General features: G+C 37.7%; 2 protein-coding genes and 1 pseudogene across 2 annotated transcripts in view; 2 read left to right on the top strand and 1 right to left on the bottom strand.

Annotated features, from left to right (window-relative positions):
* Positions 1–25,590, top strand: part of NALF1 (NALCN channel auxiliary factor 1) — a 796,223-nt gene that overhangs the window by 403,936 nt on the left and 366,697 nt on the right.
* LIG4 (DNA ligase 4) overlaps positions 1–25,590 on the top strand; it is an 861,775-nt gene that overhangs the window by 686,952 nt on the left and 149,233 nt on the right. The window lies entirely within an intron of this gene.
* On the bottom strand, positions 19,828–19,927 carry LOC126017083 (uncharacterized; annotated as a pseudogene).

The raw sequence follows: 25,590 nt of genomic DNA, 5'->3' as shown, positions 1-25,590 counted from the left end.
AATTCAAGGCCAGCAGTACTGTCCTTTGGCCTTCTGTGCAGTGAAGATTGTCAGATTGGCATTCTATATGGCTTTGCTCAAGATGGCCAAAGGGGCATGGAGGGAGGTAGGAAAGAGCACTGGGCAAGGTGAGATCTTGTGCACAAAGTCCCATCCAATGTGGCTTTGGGGAATGATCCAGAGAGATTGTCCCATGTACTCACCAGGCTCTCAAAGCAACTAGAGATTATAAATAGTTTCTCTTCCTCATTGTGGCAGTAAAACAAAATTCAGGGCACCTTGGCCAGGAAATTCCTCCCCAAACTTGACTTTCATCTTTCATTCCCAGACAGGACTAATTCCCCGCAGGGTCATGGTTAGTATTTGGTAGAGCCAAAGGGAAGACCAGGGGGTGTCTTATCCTTCACAGTACTTTCTCCACAAAGTAGTCTGGACCTTGGGATTCTGGGAACCATATCCATGTCAGTCTTGCCCTACAGATGCCTAGGAGGGGTCCTATTAGGAAAATTGTCTGCAACCCTGTGCCTGTCATAGAAGATCCTTCTAGAACCACATTCTGACAACAAAGTCAGAGTGCGTACTGCAAAGAACAATCTCGTTTTACAAATAAATTCTCAAATTGAAGAACATACAATTTAAAATCATTTTTCTCTCTTGATTTTATTTTTGCTCCCACTATTACTTCTTCTTCCCTGACTATAGCCACTAGTTATTAACCTTGCCTCATAACCTCTCAATGATGACTTTATCCCTATGCACAAGGTTCTGTGTTAGGGAAATAAGACTAGATGAGATAGATGTGTGGTCTAGCTGGGCATTGTCCTCAGGCAGGCCATAGTTTCTGTATTTCTTCTTTGATGCAGGCTCAGAAGTGAACACTATGTTTTTTATGTGAACACAGCTGAGGCAAAAAATTAACAGGAAGAAAAATATGGGTCTTCCATGGTCATGATCCTGGATGGATCATTGTCACAGGCTTAAACTCCTACCGTAGTTGACTCATTCTTAGTTGACATTTTCTGAAGAAAACCAAAGAGAAAGTCAGTAGACAGGTAGATGGTTTGATCATATTGATAGTATTGATAATGGATTATAATTTAAGGAAATAGGTAAAGGAGGAATAATAACTATCTTATGAGAATATCTTGCCTCACAGATAAGTGGGTTTGAGGAATGCTTTTAATTTTCCATTGCATATCCTTTATGCCTGGCCTCCTTCTACAAATAAAGGTCTTTAAGATTTCAAGTGCAGAGCACATTAACCATTCGATAACTTTGGGCAGCAACTTACAAAAAAAAGAAGGAAGGAGAAAGTTGGGATGATCTTGTTGATTTTCAAGTGTTGAGATTCAGAATCAGGCTCTGCAGGAGCTGCAGCTCTCTGTGAAATTGACCTTGTCTTTGGGTTGGAATCATAGCTTACCATGTCTTTTGTGTTTCCATCTTCTGTAGAACTGCATATCCATTTCCTAGAAATAATAGTGCTAGAAGAATTCTTTCTGCATTAACTGTCCCTGACCCTCTCTCTGTATGGAGCTTCAGCATAAGCTAAGAATGACTTTGCTCTTTCTATCAAAATAAATAGCATTCAGCACACAATGAAATGCATAGCAACAAAGCCTTGATTGGCTCTCTAATCTCATCTCTGCTTGATAATTGAAATTACTCATTTATCCTATTGTAGACAAATAGCAAAGGTGCCTTATGTGTTGGGAGCTGACATAGGATTGGGAGAACTAATAAAGCTGCATAAATAAGAACAGAAGAAATATATATTACTGTATATTTAGTTAAATATATGCATTAAGTATTTCATTTCATAGTTTCTAAAAGCATAGGCATCATTATATATTACATAAGGCTGAAGCTCAAATGAACTATTGAATTAGTGATATTTTATGTTATTTTGTTGTTGTTGTTGATTTCTATTTTGGGACCACACCCAGTATTGTTCAGAGATTACTCCTGGTTCTAAGATCAGGGATCACTCCTGGCATGGCTCAGAGAATCACTTAGAATGCCAAGTATTGAACCCAGGTAGGCTGTGTGCAAGGCAAATACTGCTTAACTTGAAGCCTGCTGTACTATATCTTCAGTCTCAAATTAGTGATATATTGGAAAATGACTCTGCTTGGATTTGAATAGCTGGTTTCCTCTCTGGCTCAGTCCATAAATAAATTATCAAAAATATTTCTCTGTGGGGCTGGGCGGTGGCGCTGGAGGTAAGGTGCCTGCCTTGCCTGCGCTAGCCTAGGACGGACCGCGGTTCGATCCCCCGGCGTCCCATATGGTCCCCCAAGAAGCCAGGAGCAACTTCTGAGCACATAGCCAGGAGTAACCCCTGAGCGTCACAGGGTGTGGCCCAAAAACCAAAAAAAAAAAAAAAAATATTTCTCTGTACTCAGATTGCCATGGCAGGAAGAACCCATATTTTCCAGGTATTCTCACATATTCTCTCTCTCCTCCATAAAAAACATCAGAACCATCATGTGAGAGAAACAATCGAGGGCTCTTTTTGTGCGTCTCCACAGTCTTCCACATTTATTTCTTCAGGTCAAAACTTCTAGAAAGAACTGAAGTGGAGGATGTGGGTAGAGCGCTGTGAGCTCAGAATTCAGAGCTCAGAGTTTAATGTGGAGAGAAGCAAATCCACCATTCATATCACTTGTGCCCTCACCCTGACAAAATATTGGCCATGAGTCCTAGTAAGAATTTGTGTGTGTGTGTGTGTGTGTGTGTGTGTAGGAGTTTCTTCTGACTTTTTCGATGTGCAATTGCTTTCCCAGTTGATTCATGTACACCATAATGATGTTCCTATGCATTTTTAAGAGAGCAAGTTATCATTCTCCAGCCCCTACCATGACAGAGACAAAAAAGGAAAAGCCCTCACACAGCTGAGACAGTTGAAAAATCATCCCTTTGGTGTCTAAATGCCATCACTGAGGAACAGGCTGGAGAATGTTGGGACGGTGGGTAGGTATGATTGTGAGACCCATACTACCTCCCCCTATATGAGGAGGTCCTTGAATTCCTGTCAAGTGACATAGGATGGAAATGCTGACTCCTCTTGCTTAAGCCAGCCAGCACTCAGTGACCTTGTGGTAGACAAAGTGCGCCATATTGGATCTCCATGGTGGTGTCCACGCTGTCTCCTGAAACAATGTCCTGGCAGCATTTGCTGGAGGAAGGGCACAGATCCACCCTCTGGACCACTGATCATGGTGCTGAGAGAATTTCTACCTTAGACAAAACTGGAGAATATAAAATGAAAAAAAAAAAAGCTCACACCTACGTCCTCAAATAAACAAAAGCTTAGGACTAGTAAAGACAGGGACTGACTGCCACGAAGGCCTGAGATACAGACTACTCAGGTGTAACTCAAGATCTTAGAGCATTTCTCCCTATCTGTGGGCCCAGACACTTCATGAAGAACCAGTAAAAATTCAGAAGTATTCCAATAAAAACAATAAGGATTCTCCTGTGTATTTCATTACTAGAGGTCACTTACTATATGTATGTATATATTTAGAGAACATTCTGGAAGTTGGGAGAACTCGAGCCAAGCAGTCTGCAGCTCCACGGTGTAATATAACAGAGCAAATTATCAAACAAGAGAGTGGTAATGGCCTTTTCTTCACAGAGCTTGATTGCAGGACTAGAAATATCTTTAGAACACAGAATTAATCAAAACTTGCCTTGTATCAGCTTCAGGGAGTTACCCAGCTATTTTCCAGGGAGATAATAGGTGAGAGGTGGCTCTGACCACCTGAGCTCATAGCATGGGGCGGCACTGGTCTATTTATGTGCCTGAGGAGGTATTGTCTGCTGAGAGAATTTTCAAGAGTGGTCTTTGTTCATTATTTATTTGAACAGATTTAACCAGACATTTTCTTTTTGATCTACCCACAAACACAATCCACCCCAAAGTCTTCGTGCATTTGTCTGTAGTAACAAATTATGTGTTCAGAATTGCAATTTGTTTGCAATGGGCAATCTTTTTGTTTGTTTGGGGGTCAAACCCACTGTTGTTCTGGGGTGTTTTTCCTGGCTCAGATCTCTACGGTTGGTGCTGGCTATGCTCAGACACTTTATGTTATGACCAGTTCTCCTGCTTTCAAGACATGAGCTCTCTTTAATTTCATTCTTATTTTTTTTTATTTTGTGGTCACATTCAGTTGTGTTCAAGGCTTGCCCATGGGCCTCTGCACAGAGATCAAGTCTATCAGGGCTTGGGGAAACATATGGGGTACTGGAATTGAATTTGGGTCATCTGTGTACAAGGGAAGCACCCTACTCTGTTATACTTTCTCTGTTCCCATTGGTTAATTTCTGGCATGAGAAATCCGTAATGTGAGAGGAACAAAGCATAGTTGGAACCCCCCAGTCACATCTCTGACATTGGCTAATGGCTACCCTTTATAGTTTCACTTATAATGGGGAACTAAAAAGACAGATGTTATTTGTTGGTTAAGAGATCGCAAAAAGAGCATAGGGACTTATAGCATATATTTCTTTGCGGGGGGGGGCTTACTTCTCTATATAACACTAGCCCCTTGTTGTACCATCCTTTAGTTTCAACATTTTCCCATTAACTTTCTTTGGTTTCTCTTCTTTTTTCTCTTCTGGTTCTTTTGATCCATCCACTCCTATCTTCATCCAACCCTTGCCCTCCATGATTCCCCACATTAACTCACCAGTGACCTTTCCTTCTTGACCAGAACTCCAAAGTCAAACTCTTTTCTATCTCCCCCCCTCCTTTAGCGCTTTTGCCTCGAATGGTCTTTTCCACATGCATTACCCCAATGCTCTCTTTATGTAGCTGTTGCTGGTCTTTAGCTCTCCCTGAATAACACTGAGAAATTTCCAACTTCCTGCTCCTAGTAATTTTCTGAGCCAGTCATTTGCTTGTTCATTCCATGGGCTTGTTCTTGCAACTTCCTCTGGAAGGCATCAAATGTCACTTGCTCTCATGGGCATTCTCTAAGTTCCTTCAAGCTACTTTTACATAAGATGCATGAAGTTACCTATTTCACAAACTGGCTCTAGGTATATGCTAACGAGAACTAAACAAGGGGAAACAGAATGATGCTTGATCATTCATCCACTGGTGAGCTACAAAGGGATTGAGACTCATGGAACCAAGATTCGTCTGGTAGGAAATATGAAACTTGCAACACATTAATCCCATAGAATCAATTCTCAAGTGACAGGAAATAGGGGAACAAGCATATGAAAAACCATGATAAGATGTAGGGAGTTGAAATTTAAACAAACTATAGAAAAAATAGCATGATTTATAAACCAAAAGCTTGATAACAAGAAGAGAGAAAGGGGAGAATGAGGGACTCGATAGATTAGAAAATACTTTAAAGTTCAGGAAATAAAGTCCAGGTTCTAGTGCACCTGATTCACATGTTCAGGTGTCATAGTCAATAACCACTAGCACCACAAGCGCTGAGCTAGGAGCAACATCTGAACACTGAGCTAGGTATCACAATAAAAGAAAGAAATGACAAAAACATGGCTCTTTCTATTGGAACAAATAGACATCTAAAATATGTTTTATACATAACAAATCGTCTAATATCTCAAAATAAGTCAAGAGAGTGGCTGGAGTGATAGCGCAGCAGTAGGGTGTTTGCCTTACATTCAGCTGACCAAGACGGACCTTGGTTCAATTCCGGTGTTCCTATGTGATTCCCCCAAGCCAGGATTGAAAACCAATAATGGAGTGGAGTGGAGGTAGAAAGGCCATGTGATCTGGTACAAGTTTAAACTGCACTCTTTATCTGATATTTATTATCTGCTCTTGATTTTATGTTTTAAATTTTTTGTATTTAAGTAAAACAAGACCAGTGGTACTTGGCAAACAACAGCTAAGTCCCCACCAAAAGGGTGAGAGATCTCATTAACAGTTTAGTTCCAAAAGGATTTGATAATTCCAATGGGTATTGGCTACAAAAATTATAAGTAAAGACTGTTTGGAACCTGAATTCTTTTGGGATCTGAGCACCAGAGGCTAATGGGGATCATGTTGTCATCTCCAAATCTTTAAATCACGTTTGGGCTCCAACCCATCAGAAACAACTAGAAAATCTACACCAAATTTGTCATTGATTCCTTTGATTCCCAATGCCATTTGTTGACTTATGAATGCATACAAATGCCTACTTTTATTGTCTCTTTATTAATGCCATATCCACCGTCATCCAAGTAATTATCTCTCATCCTATGCACTTAATTTTAACTTGTCTCTCTCATGTTGCTACAAGCCATTTGCAAATTCTCACATCTGGGCTGCAGCAGAGCCACGTTTGTGTGCTTCCACTTTCCAAATCAATTTCTCCCATGTGCCCATCGTGAAAATGATTGCAGGTTATATAAATACAAGTTTTATCATGACAGCAGAGCAGAACTGATACAGCATACTAATTTATTCATTAAAGTGCGAATGAACAAATTATGATCAGAGTGCTTGCCTCGTTCCCTCTGCAACTGTGGTCCAGGAATACGGGTGCTGCCCAGATTGGAGATGAACAGACAGAGCTTGGGGCCCTTCAGGGTCCCTTCATTTCAATCTCACTTAGAAAGTGTTTAAAATAACACACACTAGAGACAGAGGCATTTTAAACTTGGGTCCCAAAGCAAAGAGATACTGCTATTAAGGAAAAAATATTGGGAGGAATAGAGTGAGAAAGAGAAAAGAGAGGGAAGAAGGGAAATGGGAAGGAAGTTGGATTCAACGTTTTCATGACTGTGAGTCAATTTTTTTTCTATTTTTTGCTTTGTTTTGTTTTGGGGGACACACATGGTAAATAAAGCGCAGAGATTAATCCTGGCTCTGTACTCAGGGGTCATTCTTGGCAGTGCTCTTGCGATCACATGGGATGCCAGGATCTAACTCAGGTTGGCCACATGCAAGGCTAAGTGCCCCCCCACTGTGTTATTGCTCTAGCTCCATCAATTTTTTTTTATTTGTTTTAGCTTTTGGGTCACAGTAGTATGGTGCTCATGGGACACTTGGGACTGAACCTGGATTTTTCAAGTGTCAGGCAAGCACTCTACCTTTTGTACTATCTCTCCAGCCAACTATAATTCAATTTTCTGCAGTATTTGCTGAGTCATTTTTAAAGACACCCTAACAATCATTCTACTTCCCCTTGGTTCTACTTCCACATGGACGAGGCAACTGCAACAATAACCAAGACAGGATCAGTAGCAAAATGTGACAAAGAGCCCATTGACTAGCCAGAAATCAGAGTTCAGGAGGACAACATAAGCTGGGATATGATCATTGAGACTTTAATATTCAGGGAGAAAGATGTGTCACTCCTTTCCCTGCTTCCAAGAGAAGGGGACTAGGAGAGAAGGTTGGAAAAATTTGATCTGGAAAAGAAGAGGAATCCAGATTACAGGAAGGAAAGAATGAGGACCAGAGTTTTAGGAGAGAGGTGTGCAGGGCCAGTATAGAGGGTGAAGAGACCATGGCAACATGCCTCAAGGCCTCTAATCACATGCAGGACTGTTAGCAACTATATAAAGCAGAGATTGGGATTAAAGACTAGAACCACAGTACAGTAGGAAGGCACTTGTCTTGCATGTGGCAAATTGGATTTGATCCCTGGTCCATAGATGGTCTCTCAAACAGTCATGAGTAATCCCCGAGTATTGATCCATAAGTAAATTCTAACCACTGCTGGCTGGGACCCAATAAATCAAAACAAACAAAAACTGGGATTAACACAAAGTGATAAATAAAATCATGTTCTGGGGGAGGAAATGTCCCTAACAAATGATTGTAATGTGACCAGTCATCCCAGAGGATATTTTATCTTTGCAGTAGCTCCCCCCAAAAAGCAGCATGTAAATAGAAAAAAATGCATGTTTCTCATCAAAAACCAACATTTCAATTATGCATATTGTCACCGTTTCCCAGCTTGTACATTAGCATAGTTGCCACTTCTGGGATGTTAACTAAATTTGCCTGCATAATAGATTGTGTTCAATGATGCAGGGGCCCTACATATGGTTTCTTCTCCTGGTGATGGCAGAGTACAATGTATTTTTAATTTTCAAGACTGTGTTTCTTCGGATATCATAAAAAGACATGCTTGGGGATTTGTTTTTCCTTCAGGCCTCCATAAACAATGAAGTCTTATGTTCCAAGAGATTTCATTAGTTTTCTGTATCTCTTAGACTGTGGCTGGCATGACCTCATGGGTGTTTCTGGGCCAAAAATTATTGTAGGATGTGGGGGAGAAGGTGTCTGTTTCCAGGCAACTACTAAGTGCCAAGCATTTTCAAGGTGCTTTTATTTTTTTCTATCATGCTCATGGAAGCTCAAATACATTGGTCATTACCATTATTTCTCTCTCTTTCTCTCTCTCTTCCAGTTGGGAAAATGAAAGCTCATGGAAGCTGTGCAATTTTTTTTAAAGATAACTGAAACTAAATGATGAGGCCAGGAATCAAATCCAAACTGTCTGCTCAGTGGTCTGCACTTGTGATTATATATATATATATATATATATATATATATATATATATATATATACTGTGTGTGTATATGCACATACATATTTCTGTACATGCTTATGTCCATATAAATAACTATTTAAATTATGAATTAGGGGCCAGAGCGGTGGCACAAGCAGTAGGGCATTTGCCTTGCACAGGCTAACCTAGGATGGACTGTGATTTCATCCCCAGGCATCCCATAGGCCCCCAAGACAGGAGCAATTTTTGAGTGCATAGCCAAGAGTAACCTCTGAGTGTCACCAGGTGTGACCCCCCCAAAAAAGCAAAAATAAAATATATTAATTAAAATTGTCTAATCATATCACTTAATATTAGGAATAAAAACAGGTAAATAGAATAAAAACATGCAAATGTATAATTGTTCGGCTACATGCACTTGTGCATAGAATGTTTTTGTCTGCATACTCAATATATATTTTCTTATTTACTTACTTTAAACATTTATTTTGTGCAAATTGCAAATGACTAGGACCAGAGATATTACAAGGGTTAAGGCACTTGACTAGCATGTGACTGACCCTGCTATCTTTTATGGTCCCCCAAGAGCTACAAGGAGTGATCCCTGAGCACAGAGCCAGGAGTATATCCTGAGCACATCTGGCAATGGCCCCCAAACCAATAAAATAGATGCCAATGATGTCCTGGACTAATTTTTTAACTGCAGTTGACTCTTCATTCTCTGAAAAAAGCTTTAGTACCCTCTAAGTATCAGAGAGGTGGATTATGAGAGTGGTTTATTTGTTTATTTTGAAAACTCCAGAAATGCTCTATTCCTCTAAGTTCTCTCATTTATGTCTCTAGGTTACTGAGCTGCCCTGTGTGAGAAGTAGAAAGCTTGTCTCGAGCACAGGAAGGGGTTGGGAAGGAGGGAGGGGCCATTGGTTGTGGGAATGCTGCACTGGTGAAAGGGGGTGTTCTTTTTTATGACTGAAACACAACTTCAATCATACTTGTAATGATGGTGCTTAAATAAAGATTTTATAAAAATAATGAATTGAAATCACTCGCAATTATCTCAGGCTTTGGTATCAGTCTCTTGGTGGAAACATTGATACTTGGAGGCAGGAACAAAGTGCAGAGGAGAAGACCAGGATTCCTTCTTTGCAGGGCCCTTCAGTTTCTCTCCAATTCCAATCTTTCCTCTCAAGTTCTGTTTCACATTTTCCGTGTCAGCTCCACAGATGTGAACTCTTTTTCTCTCTGCAGACCTGCACAGCAAAGTTTTGAACATTTTAACGTATGTCTCTACTCCTACATTGCATTTATTCTTATCAAGAAAGCAAGAGGACTTTCTTGATGTGATGCCTGACTACCGATTCATCTTCTTATCTCTCACTGTGCACATCTCAATAGGGAACTATGATATACTCACCTCATGATTATTTCATCAGTTGGCTTCTCACATAGAAAGAACTCCAGTGGAAGATCTGGCACAGAGAGGATTTATTTTCCAAAAGGGGCAAAGGTGAACAGATATGGCTTTTGTTGACTCTGAGTCAAAAGGATTTGCTGGTCCTGGGTTGGCTTGACCATAGAGCAAACTTATTTTTAAATAAGATATTATATATTTCTTATTTTTTAATTTATTTTTAACAAAGATTCTCTTTATTTTAACAAGACTTGCGCTGACTTTTTGCGTAATTAAAAAATAAAACACAGCAATGCCAGCTCTTATTGGCCATGAATGTCATTGGTATTCAATTAAATGCCATTGATTTGGGAATCTTTGCTCTGCAGGAAGAAAATAAAAACTTGGCACAGTTTTAGCTCCTTTCCAGGTCAGAAGTTCTTAAGCAATGGTAAAAAGAGGAGAGGAACTAGCAGGTCATGTTAAAAATTATTTTAGAGATAAAAAATAAGGAGATTGCGTTCATTTTGAAGTGACAATGTCAACTGAAATTGTCATCTTGCTTTCTAGACAATTTGACTCAACGGTAGGTACATAGGGACCTGAGAGCCATTGGCTCTGAGCTCACTACAGACAGAAATTCCTGTTTTGTTGCAGACCCTTGACATTTTGAGAAGTTAATTAGCTGGGCATCCCTGTGGAGTGGTGGAGATTATATTATCATTAAAACTACCCCTGCCAAGTTCATTTACTCTCTCCTTGGTGTTTTTGTGCCATATGGAAGACTTCTGCTCCGACTCTGCTCATAGTCATCGTAGTCTATTTTTACCCCATTATATTACCTTTCTCTTCCTCAAACAAGACCACATAACTTGAACTTTCTAGTCCCGCCTCCCAATTAGAGGGGGCAGTAATGGAGGCACCAAGACCAAACAGTCATAAGACCACTAAGTAATAAACTAGACACAGAAGGGACTACACATTCAAGCAGCCCCTGGAGGGGGGGAGTGGAGGATATGGGAGGCAGGATGGGAGCGGTTGTGGGAGGACAATTCGGTGGTGGGAATTCCCCTGATTCAATGTAAATATGTACCTGGAATATTACTGTGAACGATATGCAAGCCACTATAATTAAAATAAAAATTATATTAAAAAAAACTACCCCTACCTAAAACCTGTTATTGCAGATATGAGCATGGACAAAAAACCCTTCCCCCGATAGTGGTTTCCTAGCATAGGATATAGGACACATTCCTTGGGGTCTTTCCATCTTTAAGGCCCCCTCAGTGGTGGAATGAAATCTTCTGACTATACCTGATTCTGCTGCACTATGCTCCCACATTTTCCCTTGAGTTTCCACTTACCAGAGTGTTTACTTCTAAACTGATAGTTAAAGATGCAATAATTCATCACCCAAAATAATACCTCTATGAACAAACCATTCAGGAAGCTGGAAAAATATTGGCAGACCATACATTAGGATTAGTTTTTCTTAGCAAAGTGTATCCAAGGCAAATTCATAGAGATTATGAATTCGTATGTAATCAAATGCATGAATCTTCTTTCATATTACAATAGTGAGATTATATTAATTCACTTTTTACTACCTCTGGGGTTTACTTTTCTAAAGTATAATATTTTCCTTATTCGTTATATGGCATTTGACAAAAAAAGTATTTGCTAATATAACTGTAAGAATCTAGCTTTAGACTAAGAGCTAGTGTCCACTTACTAGGCAAATTAGTTTCTTTGTGAGGTGCTGTCTTCCTAAATCTTAAAAATAATATTACCTTAATGTAAGGTACACTAAAATATGCTCATTCTTAATTTCTCTGAGGCTGTTTTCATATACACAGGTTTTATTTTCAATAATAGCTTCTACTTAAATATATTTTCATACAAAAGTATTTTTATACACTTGAATTTGTGAATTTTACTTTAATAAATTTTGTTTTGTTTTATTTTTGCGTTATACCGAGCAGTGCTCAGGGGTTCCTTCTGGCTCTATGCTCAGAAATCGCTCCTGGCTGGCTCAGGGATGTTGGGATTCAAACCACCAACCTTCAGCATGCAAGGCAAATGCCTTACCCCCATGCTAACTCTCTGGCCCCTTTAATAAATAATTGAGCCACCTTTATTTTATATGTATATATATGTATATACATATATGTATATACATATATGGCAAAATATAAAATTTCATATACGTATATGTATATATTAACTACATATATGTTATATATAACCATGTATATGTATATGGCAAAATATAAAATTTTATATACATATATAAGTATATATTAACTATATGTATATATAAAGTTAATTACTAAGGTATTTGGAATGAGCTGAAAAGTCCCAATGGACTCCAGGGAAGGAATATTGACACTCTAATGGCGGCATGGCATGGTAATACTGTATCTCTAAAATATATAAGCAATCATACTCTTGAAAACCAATCATTACATCAATGAAAAAGATTTAAAATTTTAAAAGCTTAAAAAACTAGAGAAGGTTATGAAGGTCATGTTTACTGAGCTCATCTAAGTCCCAAGGAGCCCAAAAGCCTCCTGAGTAGGAGGAGTCAAGACATAGATGAACTAGCTCCATGTCTTTCCTCCTTCTCCAAAATGGTCTTGCACAGAACATTGGTCTCTCCAGTGGACCTCACCAGGGCACTGAAGACTATTTCCTTCCCTTAGAGGCATTAGAGATTTATAGATGCAATCCACAGAGGCTAGGTTAAGTGGTAGGTGCCTATGATGAATTCCTGATTAGTTCATCAAAAGGCAACAAAGTTGGAAAGGGACAAAGTGACCCCCCCCCCCTTGAAACACCAGCAAAGGTCTAGACCAGGAAGGATGAGGTTGAATCAAGGTGATGGAACATGCTCGAAATTGCTGTTTCACAGTTTCAAATCTCAGATTTCCACACATGAGATGTATAACATGTATGATGTCCAGTACCCAACATGCTCAGCATGTATTATTCGAGTGCCTATTTATACCATATAAGTTGCTATCTCTTTCAACAAAGATCAGCAGAAACTTTTGAAGAAGAGGTCAGTCTCCGTCAGGGCATATGTACTCTCTACTCTAAAGAGTGGGGTGTCTATGGTTTCAAATGAAGATGGAGATCGTGAAGAGAGGAAAAAATGTACATTATCAACTTTCTCAATTTTATCTAAATATTACATGCCTTCTTATTTTGAAAATATGTAAATTAAATGCATGCTACTCATTATGAGCCAACAAAGGATATTTATAAAAATTTTATTGAGTCTCCCTAATAGATGGATTCGACATAATTATTGATATTTGTTGAGTTGAGTGAGGGTTTGAACCCTCACTAAACGCTGTTCAGGACTTCCTCCTGGTCCTGTGCACTGTATTCACTCTTGCAGGTGCTGAAGAAAATGTTACAAACTGTAAAAAGAGAACTGGATTATTGTATGAGACAATAGCTTGACCCACTGGACTTCAGTCCTCTAAATTTACTTTTTTAATATCAATAAAATATTTTTAAAAGGCTATTTTCCATCATTATATTACTTAAGTTGTTCACTCCATAAAATACACATGTAATATTACTCTTCATTTTCTTTTTTTGAAATGCCTCTGGCAAATCAATAAACCCATCAAACATTCGGAAGGCTTATTGTATTTTTCAGGGAACTAAATAAAATAAATGACCTCCAGAAGTCATTTATTTTAAGATACTTCCAGAAAGTCTCAAGCCATTGAAACTTGTTTTGGGGAATTAAGGGAAATACATAAATGAAATAAGCAAAGGTACTTTGAAAAGGTTATACAGGTATCGGGGTGCAGGTGATGTTTTGCCCTTCAGGATAACAAGGGTGGGGGTTGCTTTCCCTTCTCTGTCCTGAGCTATGCAGAGCCGTCCCCAATTCAGCCTGGTGGGGTGGTAGTTGCTGCTGGCTGGGAGGTGCTCTTACTTCTGCATTTGCGTCATAACCACTATGCATCTGAAAAGCTTGGAACATTTCACAGACAACCAACAATTAACTCCTATCATGGTAACATGTTGAAGTTTAAGTTTCCACGTTGTTATTAGTATAAGTACAATATTTGCAGCCACTTACGGAGGTATGGCTAGTAATTAGAAAGTCTTTCTTTCAGTTTGACTCAACACAGACTTTTCTATTTACACTCTGTGTTATTAAAGCCAATTCTCAGAAATCAGGACAGGCCTATCCATCCATTCAGGGTATGACATTGAATGCATCCTTTATTTGATTGGGCTTAATTGTTTTTGATGGGGAGAAAATAAAGGACGGGATTTGAACATAGCTAGGCTGTGTCAGAGTTACCCAGGTGATTTTCATACTTTGTTCTATTGGGGCACTGAGCTGCTGTGCTTGGCATTCCAGAGAGTAGGAGAGACTGGATTGGTCCACTTGAGACTTCAAGATGCTTGGTTTAAGACGTAGAAGAAAGTAGATAACATAAGGGGCTTTTGATTCTTGGGGATCCCCTGATGAACAGCAAAATCTGGTAGCCAGCATTAAATTATGAGGGGCTGCAGATCATGAGATAAGCCAGAATTTTAAAAGGCAGATTGGTAGCCTCAAAGTCTAAGAAAGATCAGTGACAGCAGCTTACGGCGCTAGAGAGAAATCACTGGCAAAACTGTGGTTTTGGTTTTGGGGGGCCAGAGTACATCTGGTGTTGCTCAAGGGTTACTTTTGGTTCTAGTCTCTGGTGTCACTCCTGTTTGTGTTCAGGGGACCAGATAGGATGTTGGGGATTGAACCTAGATTGGATTCATCCAAGGCAAGCTGACAAGGTTGCATACAAGGTAAACAGTTTACATAATGAACTATTACTCTGACCACAGCAAAATTGTCTTATCCTACACTCAAAATGTGTCTTATGTGAGTCCTTTACTTCATTTCAAAAACAAATTCTATTTTATGCTCCTGGAAATGAAAGTCCAGCCTACAATTCATATTTACTTTTTTCCAATAAAGCATAATATACATGGGCACTTAATCGAAAAACGTAAGAGAATGACCTATTTCTGAGGTCTTGAACATAAGTATAATTTGAATGATCCTACTGATAAAAAAAATTATGGTTTTACTTCCCCATATTCCAAGAAGGGAGAGTGATAGCTTCTAATCCCAAATGGCATAATTTATAATACAAAGTTGTCCACAGCACTTCTCAAACTTTCTTAGGTCTTTAATTTTAAACAAAATCCAGAACTCACTTCTCATGATGAACAGTTGCAGAGAGTAGCAGTCAGTGTTAGGAACTGTTAGTGTGCCCCAATACACTACATTGTTGATAACCTCTTTTGTGTATGGTTTATATTTTGTCTAAGCATTTCAAGATTATTGCAAAAATAGGAGTAGCCTTGGAAATTTCCATTCCATTGTAAACACAAATAGTACCTGTCTATTGTACACCATTTGACTGCATTTTATTTAGGAGAGATATCTAAAGTCCTGCCTAAACTCTTTATAAATTTTAATTCTCATTTAATTTTTACAAGTTGTTATGAATCGAGACGTGTATCTCTTTCTCTCTTATATACAAATGTGTTGTTTCAACTTCGAGAATTTGCAAAAGTTTTATTTTCTTGTTAAGATTGAATCTTGTTAATATCTAGTCCATTTAGTCATTATTAAAGAGAAACAGTTGGAAGTCCCTTCTTCCTGGATCAAAACTATTTTGCTGAAAGTGCATCACTGTAATACTAGTGCCCTAGAGAGAAGACTTCGTGGAGAACACATATTTCTTCATAGAAAGACTCTGTGGTTAATTACTCATTTAGGGTGGACTTCTTCGGTGTTTCTGGTGCTTCTGTGGGTGTTTCTATTTATAGGAATTATCTGCTCTGAGTTAACTTTTCTGAGCTCTTTCCTTATGAGGTTGTTTTTATTATTCCTAATCATAAATATTCTTTATTATTTTTTAGTATTTTTCTGTTTATGCAAAAAAGTATCACAGGGCTTTGGGAAATAGTTGCTGTAAGGTGATCTATTGCTTTGGGTAATAAAGACATTTTAACATTACTCTTCTCATTAAGAAACATGGGGTATCTTTCTATTTATTTGTCTTCTTTACTTTTATTAGATTTTAAGTTTTCAGTCTGAAGAGTATTTTTATCACCTCTGGTTTTTATTAATTTCAGATGTTCTGGTGAATTGGATTATTTTATTGACTTTCTTTTTCATTTGTTTATTGCTCGTATATCAATTTTTATTTTAGGGCTGATCTTACTGAAGTTCTTTCTTCATTAGTTCTAGAAGACTGAGCATGAAATCCTTAGGTTTTCTTACATAGATCATGTTATGTGTGAACAGAGATGATTTTACTTCCCTTTTCTGAACTGAATGAGTTTTGTTTCTCTTTTCTGTTACATTGTTTTGTTAAAATATTCCAGTACTACTATGTTGAATAAAAATGAGAGTGGACATTGCTAAATTGCTCCTGATCTTGGCAAAAAGAGTTTTCACTATTGAGCATCTAAGGTTTTAACATATAGTCTTTGTTACATAAAATTGTTTTCTTCCTTTTCCTTGAGAATTTTTTTTATGAAATGTTGTTGGGTTTTATCAAAAAATTTTTCCCCACCAACTGAGATGACTGTGTGATTCTTTCCTATTTTACTAATGTGGCGAGCACTATATTTTTATTTTTAAATTAATGAGGTTATCGGTGTTCTTTGCTCTCTAATATTTTATTTGAGTTTGAAAAAGATTAATGTTAGCTCTTCTTCAAATATTTGGCATAATTCTCCAATGAAGCCATCTCACCCTTAAGGGATTTTTTTTTGTGGGACATTCTTGATTATTCATTTAATTTTCTTTTATTGATTATAGAACTGTTGAATTTACTCCTGATTCTGCATAATTTTATCTAAGAAATTTGCATGTTTCTATGAATTTATAGTTTTATCCTATTTAAATTTATTTTATTTAAACTTCCTCAGTAAATTAATTTTGCTTATGGTGAAGAGGTGTTAATTTTGTTGCTCAATTCAAAAATATCTTTATTTCATTTACTTTCCTTTTTTATAATATATTTTTCTAGTTTCTACCCCAATCTCTATTTTGTCCTCCTCCTAATTTTAAGATTTTTCCCCTACTTTTTATTATAAGATTAGCTTATTGGTTTGAGGAAGTCTTATCTTTTTAATATATTTATTTACTACTATAAACTTCTTTCTTGGTCTTCTTAGCAACATTCCATACAACGAGGAATTTCTATAGTATGCTTTCACTTGTATCTAGGTATTTCCTACTTTAAAATTTTCTTTTCTGGTTTTTTGAGAATGTGTTGTTAATTTCCAAATACTTTTTTTCTTTTATATTTTTTTTCTTTTTCATTGTGAGAATTTATTCAAGAGACAAAATTGATTAACATAATGAGGTAAACTAACATAACATAATATAGTGACATAACATAACATAAAATATAATTGATATAATAATAATACATTTACGTCAAAGGAAAGTTTCTGATAAAAAATACATTTTTTCCATAATGGCTTACATATCTTTCACAGTAGTATTTTAGGTACATATTAACATTGAGTCAGGGGAATACCCATCACCAACTATGTCCTCCCCCCATTCCAGTTCCCTTTCTACAACCCATATACCCCACCATCACCCCCCTTAATTACTTATTTTCTGTTGAAATACAGACTTCTTCTATCCCATAAATCTTGATTCTCTTGTTTTCAACTCAACATGGATAATAAGTGAATATTTTGCCAAACATTGTCATGTGAATTCATAGTTGCACAACATATGGCAATTAAGGAATCTATTTTATTGTTGGGTCATGTACATATTTAATGTATTTGTTTACTAATAGACATATACTTTGGTTATATATACAACCCTTAATATTTCTTAAAATATATCACTCATTGATACTTCATATAGGAATAATTCTAAGCAACACATGTTTATCTGCAAATGAGGGCAGTACCCTGAGTTGGAAATTGAAAATACAGTATGTCCATTTAACTAGCTTTCTTGTCTCTCACCTCATCTTGCTCTCTTTATACATCGTCTTTGCAATATATATGTTATATTTATAAATTATAAATACAATATACTCACACTTGCAATATATTTAGATCAATTTGTATTGCCAGATTGTATTACCAATCTGTATCTTCAGTTTACCAGAGAGTCACTCCATTTTTGTTTTCCAATTCAGCCAAAATGAAAATAATCTTATATCCCTACTCCCCACTGCAAATATGCAGGCAGGATTCTGAGAAGCACCTTGTTCTATTGTGTCATTGATACAGTCATATTGTTGAGACCAAGTGTCTGATAGAAAGCAACAGCCCCCTCCAGCCCATGAATAGGAAGGAAGGTCTATTGTGGACACCCCAGGAAAGGGGATACAAGGGGGAGAAAAAAATAAAAAGGAGCAGAGCTTTTCCTCATCATTTACTAGCTTTCACTCCATAAATACCTGACATCCACAGAACAGAAACCAGTCGCCCTTGGCGGCAGGGCTGTTTGTGGCTGGTCCAAGCCATGCAAGCAGAGACGATTGTTTAAAATAACAGACTTGGTTGAAATTAAATTCATGAGGAAATATAAATCAGGAATGCAAAGAAAGCTCTGGGGACCTGGACATCAGCTGCAATTGGAAACAGATGGCCCGTGGGCTTTCCCTGGGCTGCGTGGAGATGAGGGGGCTAAGGAAGCAAAAGCAGCCAAGGCTCCTGGATTCGCAGACAGAGGGAGCCTGTCGATGATGATGGAGAAACACATAGGACTCTGCTCTTCTGCAAATGCTCTCTTCTTTGCACACTTTACTTTCTGCAGTTAATCAATCAAGAAGGAAAGTTTGCCAGGGAAACGTTTAAGCGTCTGTATGATTAGGCACCAATAAACCGGGAAATCACAGGTTGGAGTTGGCTATGAGATGCTTGAAATGAGAGATTTCAGGGCAAGTTCTGAGGCCTCTGTCCTAGCCAATGTGGTCTAGTCTCAAAAAGGAGGCAATTGTGTCATCAAATTATAATCGAATTCAAACTTGAAGTCTATATAGAACCTAGGGTAAATCTGTAGAATTTTTTTTCCTGGGTGACTCCAGAGTCTGTGCTTTTATTTATCTTAAAGCACCATTAAAAAAATCCAGTTCTCTAATTTTATATGTTTTATTTATTTCCTGATCTTAACATTTTTATAAACAGTGTTACTATGAATATACCAGAATATACATTGTTTCTGAATCCTCAAAATTTTATTCCTTAGAGCCCTGGAATTTTTTTCTTCCTGAAGTATGGAGGAGGTGGATATTCTTATCAAGCAAGCAGGAATCTGTACTTAGCAATAGGTCTAAAGTAAAGTTAGTTTTGAGTCTAAAAAAATATCTCCACTGGCTTGGCTTAACAGAATCTATAGAATTGTAAAGAAAAAGGTTTTCTTTCATTTTGGGTGATGAATGCGTGCAGGGCCATATCTATGAAGAAATATTCAGGGTTTATTCCTTGTAAATTCAGGGTTTACTCCTGGCTTTGTGCATGAAGATCATTCCTAACAGTGCTGAAGGAACCGGATGTGATCCCAGGAATCAAACTGGGGTCGAGCATGTGCCAGGCAAGGGCCATACCCACTTTACTACCTCTTCAGCTTGGGTTTTTGTTTTCTGATGGAAAGGAGATACTTGAGCAAAGCACATTTATGAAATGGGTCTATATTCCCAGACATGAACATATGCATATTCCTTTCCATAGAGTAACATTATTTTTTTAATTTTTTTGTTTGAAGAAAATGCATTACATAGTGGACATAACTGATCATAAAGCATTTGTTTCAAGATAAGAGAAAGCAAAGTTATTGAATAGAAATGGAAAGAATATAGAAAGAAAAACTAAAAAATAAAATGGAAGAGAAGAACAAAGAAAGAAGAAAAAGTTCAGTAGCAAGTATATTTGTGAAAATTATTGTATATCCAATAAAGTTATCCTTGTGCAGGGGCCATGCTAATCTTCTCTGTATTGTTCCAATTTTAGTATATGTGCTGCCCAAGCGAGCACATCCAATAAAGTCATTAATACAATAGCAGAAGGTTTAGTTACTACAGTAATATTCTTTTTGAGTCCATCATTGGCAAAAAAACAAAACCATAATAGATTCTGATTAGAGTCCACAGCAAGTTTCAAATGAAGGAGAAAGAGGTGCATTTATCTTTTATTTTACTTTATTTATTTTTGTTTGTTTGTTTTTGACCACACATGGCAGTTCTCAGGCGTTACTCCTGACTCCGCTCTTAGAATTTACCCTGGCAGTCTCAGGGGACCAGATTGGGATGCCAGGGATAGAACCAGATAATGCGTGAATTTAGGCATGGCTCTATTTATTTTGCATCATAAAAACCAGAAACCCACATATTGAACACTGCATTACTGCATCATCCCAAATATTTCAGATAAAATTCTACTTTAATATCCAAACACATATCAGATTATGATGCGTAGCAAATATTTTATTTTTATATTTGGGCCACAATTGATAGGAGTTCCTCCTGGCTCTGAGCTCAGAAATTACTCCCAGAAAGTTCAAAGGGACCCTATGGGATGCCTGGAATCTAACCCAGGTCAGCCATGTGCAAGGCAAATGCTCTACCCACTGTGATATTTCTCTGGCTCCAGTAGTAGCAAATCTTAAATAATAGGCAATAGGTAACAGACACTTTATTAAAAGCTTTACGGATCCTTAAAAATCCTCAAAACAGATTCATGAGGGGTTGTGTGTTAAATATTCCATGACTCAAATGGGAAAATCACAACCCAGAGTGATGACGTTAAATGACACCACTTAAAGTTGTGCATCTACCTAGAAATCCAGCAACCATCACGCAGTCCATTTCTAGCTGTTAGGCCAATATGACCAAGAGAGTGATTTTCATAAATGAAGTAATGATATTTTGGTGATGACAAAGAGAAAAAGGGAAATGCTTTCTTAAGGCTGCATCGTTGCTAATTAGAAATCCTGTTGGCCTCATCCAGTTTCCTCCCCTGACTCTCTGCCAAGATGTAAAACACCACAAAATGGCCTTTTCTAGAAATGAATTCTTGCCCACAGGGAAGGTTAGAAAAATGATCTTATCTACCAAAGATCTTAAGACTATCTCAAACCCAGCAAATAGCTTTTATCACTCTATGAAGACAAATATCAAGCTGTATTTCCTAGAATCTTTTAGAAATTGTTATGACTAGGAGAGACCCCATCTCAGAGATGTCAACATGTGAAAATATATATTAAATGGATGAAATATGATACTTTGTCTATATTAGTATTTTTCACATATTACTACATTGAAAAACTAGGGTTCTTCAAACACTTTCTCACACTTACCACATGGAAAGTTTTATTTTCAAGACGATCTTGTGCTTGGGATAAAATAATAATGTCATCAATTGTTTTTATCTGATAAATTATGTGAATTGATGTATTAATAATGACTAGCCACTGCCACTTTGAAAGTCGTATCTTGATCATGTTGTAAAATAATCGTATGAACTGGAGAAAGCGAAGCAGATAAAGCTCTTGCTTTTCATGAGTCTAACTGATTTTGATTCATGGCACCAACTAAAACCCAGGAATCAGCCTGAGTCCTGCTATTGTATCCCCACAGCATAACTAATAAAACAGAAAATAGTGATCAAAGAAGCACAATAAATTAAACTCAGATATTAATTTATGTATGTCTTTTTATTTAGAAGTCTTACGTAAATAATGCTGTTAGAAAAAATATATATACCAGTTCATCACTAGATTATGTATAGGAAAACTCAATAAAAAACAACAACAAAACAGACTACTCCTATTGAACATGCACTGAGATTTAATGCAATGAGATTAAGGTTCAAGTGCATCCATGCAAAGCGGAAGGTGAGGTAGATAGATCATGACTTTTCTTTAGTTTTTATTGTTTTGGGTGAGCTACAGCTGGTGGTTCTCAGAAGGTTCATGTTTGCTACTGGCTTCCTACTCCGGAGACTGTGTGGTCCTGAGAATTGAGCCCTGAGCTTCCACGCCTACAGCAATATCTGCTCACCAGTTCTTAGATGTTTTTTTTTTTCAAATTTCCTTCCTCATTACTCCATCTTTGTACGTAAAAATGACTCATATATTGAGCCAGAGAAATAGTATGGAGGTAGAGAGTTTGCCTTGCATGAAGAAGGACAATGGTTTGAATCCCAACATCCCATATGGTCCCTTGAGCCTGCCAGAAGCAATTTCTGAGCATAGAGCCAGGAGTAACCCCTGAGCCCTGCAGTGTTGCCGGGTGTGACTCAAAAACCAAAATTAAAAAAATTACTCATATAAATGCTTATGAGAATCTCTTTTTACAAGATAGAGAAAGGCATCAAAAATGACCTTTATCAAAATCACCTTCATATTCTTTGGTCATCCTGTTATGCCAGAATGATCTGCCCAACCCCTCCCTGGGTTAATTGGAAGATGCAATTTCTAGAACTAAAAGAAAAAAAGCCATTAGCTAAAATTTTAAAAAGATGCTATTCATAAAACAGTAAAATGGAGTGAGTTAAATTTTGGACATTATATATCTATTCATAAAATCAAAACTGGTTGCATTATAGTTAGCCTGGAGGACTTTTTTCAAATGAGCAGAGCTTACTCGAGGTTGAAAGCAATGCAATCAATTATTTTTTTAAATGAGTTTAGATGTTAGATTGCGTTGAAGAAGTCTCAAACCTGCCTCCCGGGTGGTATTTTAAAATTTCTTGTAAAATGTAGAAAAGGAAAAAGCGATGTTTGGTGGCAGATTAAAGCCAGCAGAAGGCCTGTGCGCTGAGAGATTTCACAGGAGTTCTTGTGTGTGTTTTCTGGGCTCTTGGTGAAGACTGTTGACAGCACAATAACACTCAGTGGCTCTTTATTTGCAGCACAAAACTACTGGAAATTTAGGGATTTCAGTGACAGAGCAGATAGAGAAGTTCTCTGGTCCTATTGAATGCAGAGTCCAGAGGAATTGGTGTTGACATGGATCCAAACCACTTAGAAATTTTATGATGAGTTGATAGGAATGACAGAGCCCCATTGTATTCTCCTTTCTTTAGTCTAAGATAGTATTGCTGTGTGCATGTGTGAGTCTGTATGTGTGTATGTGTGCGTGTGTCCACTCCAGCTCTGTAACTCTGAATTCTTCTGGACCTTGCTCCCCCCTATGAATGAAGGTATTTAAAAGGAAAGGAATGGAGAAGTAGCACAATGGGTAGGGACCTTGCCTTGCACACAGTCAATGAGGGTTTGGACAACCCAAATAGTCCCACCAGAAATAATTCCTGAGCATCACCATGTGTGATTTCCTCCAAACAAAACAAAACAAAACAAAAAACAAAGAACAGAAGACAAATGTCCTTTCTCCTACTCTTTTCATGAAAAATAACCCCCAACTTTAAAGTCGCACCAACCAAAGATGGGCTGTAACTTAAACCTCCATCACAAAAGCTCACTGAGTCAGAAGTTCTGCTCTTCACTTCATCTTGAAAAGCAAAACCCCAAACTGTCCAACTTGACTGTTGTCAAGTCCTGCTATATTCAGTAGTTTTCTGTCCATCTTCCCCCAAAATTAGAAGGATAGTTGTTTTCAATACAAGTAAAGAACCTTTCAAAATGTTAAAATAGACAGAGCTCTATATGCGAATACAATCTCTGTTTCTGGATTCTCCAGATTACACATTTTAAATGTGTTGTTGTTGTTGTTGTTGTTGTTGTTCTGATTGTTGTTGTTGGCTGATCTCACTTTCCAAGGTAAGAACCAGAGGATAGGGCAGGAGAAAAGGTACTTACTCTTGTTCAAATCCATGCTATAGCTTACTTAGGGAATCCTTCCTGCAAAGCCAAAATGGTTCCTTGAACATGACATGGAGTAGGCCAATTCTCCAATCCCCCAAATGATCTCACCACTTGTGAACTCCTAATGAATTTCATTTCATGAAGGGATGCTAGAATCTTCCAGAAAATGTGCAAAAGTAAAGAAATATCCTAGAGAATCTGGACTGATCTGACAGATTTTTTTAAAGGAAATAGACTCACAGGACAAAAATGAGGATGAAGAGGAAGAATTTACCATCTCCTCAAGCAGATATTGTTAAGGAAAAGATCTAATTGGTTGGTCAGATTCACCAATGCAAATATTTAATTCAAAGGTTTTCATTGGGGTGACTATGACTCCCTCTGTAGAAATGAGAGGCTATCAGTGTGTCATGTTTCAAAAACAAACAAACAACATACAACAAAAAAGTGGAAAACTGATTTTCAGTCTATTTACTTTCACATTAATTAAAATGGAACTAAAAATGTAATCAATGTTCAGTTTACTTAAAGATGTAGATTTTAAGATGCAGGGAAGCATTTCTTCACTTCTCAAACACGGCTTCATGAATGAAACAGTGGCACTCATGATCATGAGACATTCCCTTTATTTAAGGAAAACTTGAAAGAAAACAAATACACAGAGACACATCCTTTTCCCTGAATTATTCATCGGCAAGAAGGAACTCTGAAACTTGCCAAATACAGTAAGTTCTTGAATAGCCAGGAAAATGCAGCCCAAATCAAGCCCCGGAAACAATTCCTTCTCCAATTGGCAGTATTCACTGTTATCCTAGAAAGGGGCTGACAAATTATCCCTCCTTTCCATTCAAACCACCCCCTGCTCAGTATTTCAGCCTCCTGTTCATGAGTACACAATTTAAAAAATTTTTTATTATATTGTAGTGTATTGTTGGGAGATATACATAATGTGCCCTCCCTGAGTTTACTCACAGTTCTGTGCTTGGAAATCACTCTGGGTAGGTCTCCAGAAACCATTTATGGTGCTGGGAACATTCCAGCCCCAAACATCTTTATGATGCAACCAAATTACAATATCTCAAGTATTTGAATGAGTGGCACGTTTTTTAAATCTTAATTATTTCTTCATCCTATGTTTGAGAATTTATCATTTATGTTCTCGGGATCATCCGAGAACTTGTGGAGAAAAAAAAAAGACAGAAAGTTTTGATATCTCCACTGGCCATAATCCTAGTCATGGCCATACCCACACAGGTTTCACAAGACTAGATTCTTTCCATTTCTTTTTTATGTGTGTATGTTTTATTTATTTTAATAATATATGTCTTTCCATTTCAGCATCAGTATCATCCACAAGGATATTTTTTCTCTCCTGGTCCTGATTGAACCACCCCTTTTCCATTCGGAGTGTTATTTTATTGGCAAAAAAAAAAAAAAAATACACCTACATGGACTGTGCCCTTTTCGGCACAGAAAGGCTGTGATACGCTTTCCGAGGAAAATCCATAGATTCTGAGAGCGCTTCCTTTAGCTCACTCCAGAATGCTGAATAGCAGCAGGCCATTGTAAAGGACTCAGCACCATTTGTTACCTAAGGTGCTTGGAAGCAGACAGACAGACACATAGTGGAAATGGGACCTACACGCTGATGGAAGTGACACCGGGTCTCAGAGGAACCCTTCCTTTTTGTGTTTCTGGCTGTACCATTTCAGTGCTCTGGGCATCTTTGTAGACACACTACTTACTGAGAGCAACCAAGAATCTGTTGTCTGCTTTTAGCTGCTTAAAGGCTTTTACAGTCATGTTCATTGTGATTTGCTTGAAAATCATCTTTGGGTATGGATAGCAACTCGGTGAGTTTTGGAGAAGTTCG

Source organism: Suncus etruscus, chromosome 8 (genome assembly GCF_024139225.1).
Source record: "Suncus etruscus isolate mSunEtr1 chromosome 8, mSunEtr1.pri.cur, whole genome shotgun sequence".
NCBI lineage: Eukaryota > Metazoa > Chordata > Mammalia > Eulipotyphla > Soricidae > Suncus > Suncus etruscus.
The sequence above is the reverse complement of the archived record's forward strand: the minus strand, read 5'-3'. Positions and strand labels throughout refer to the sequence as shown.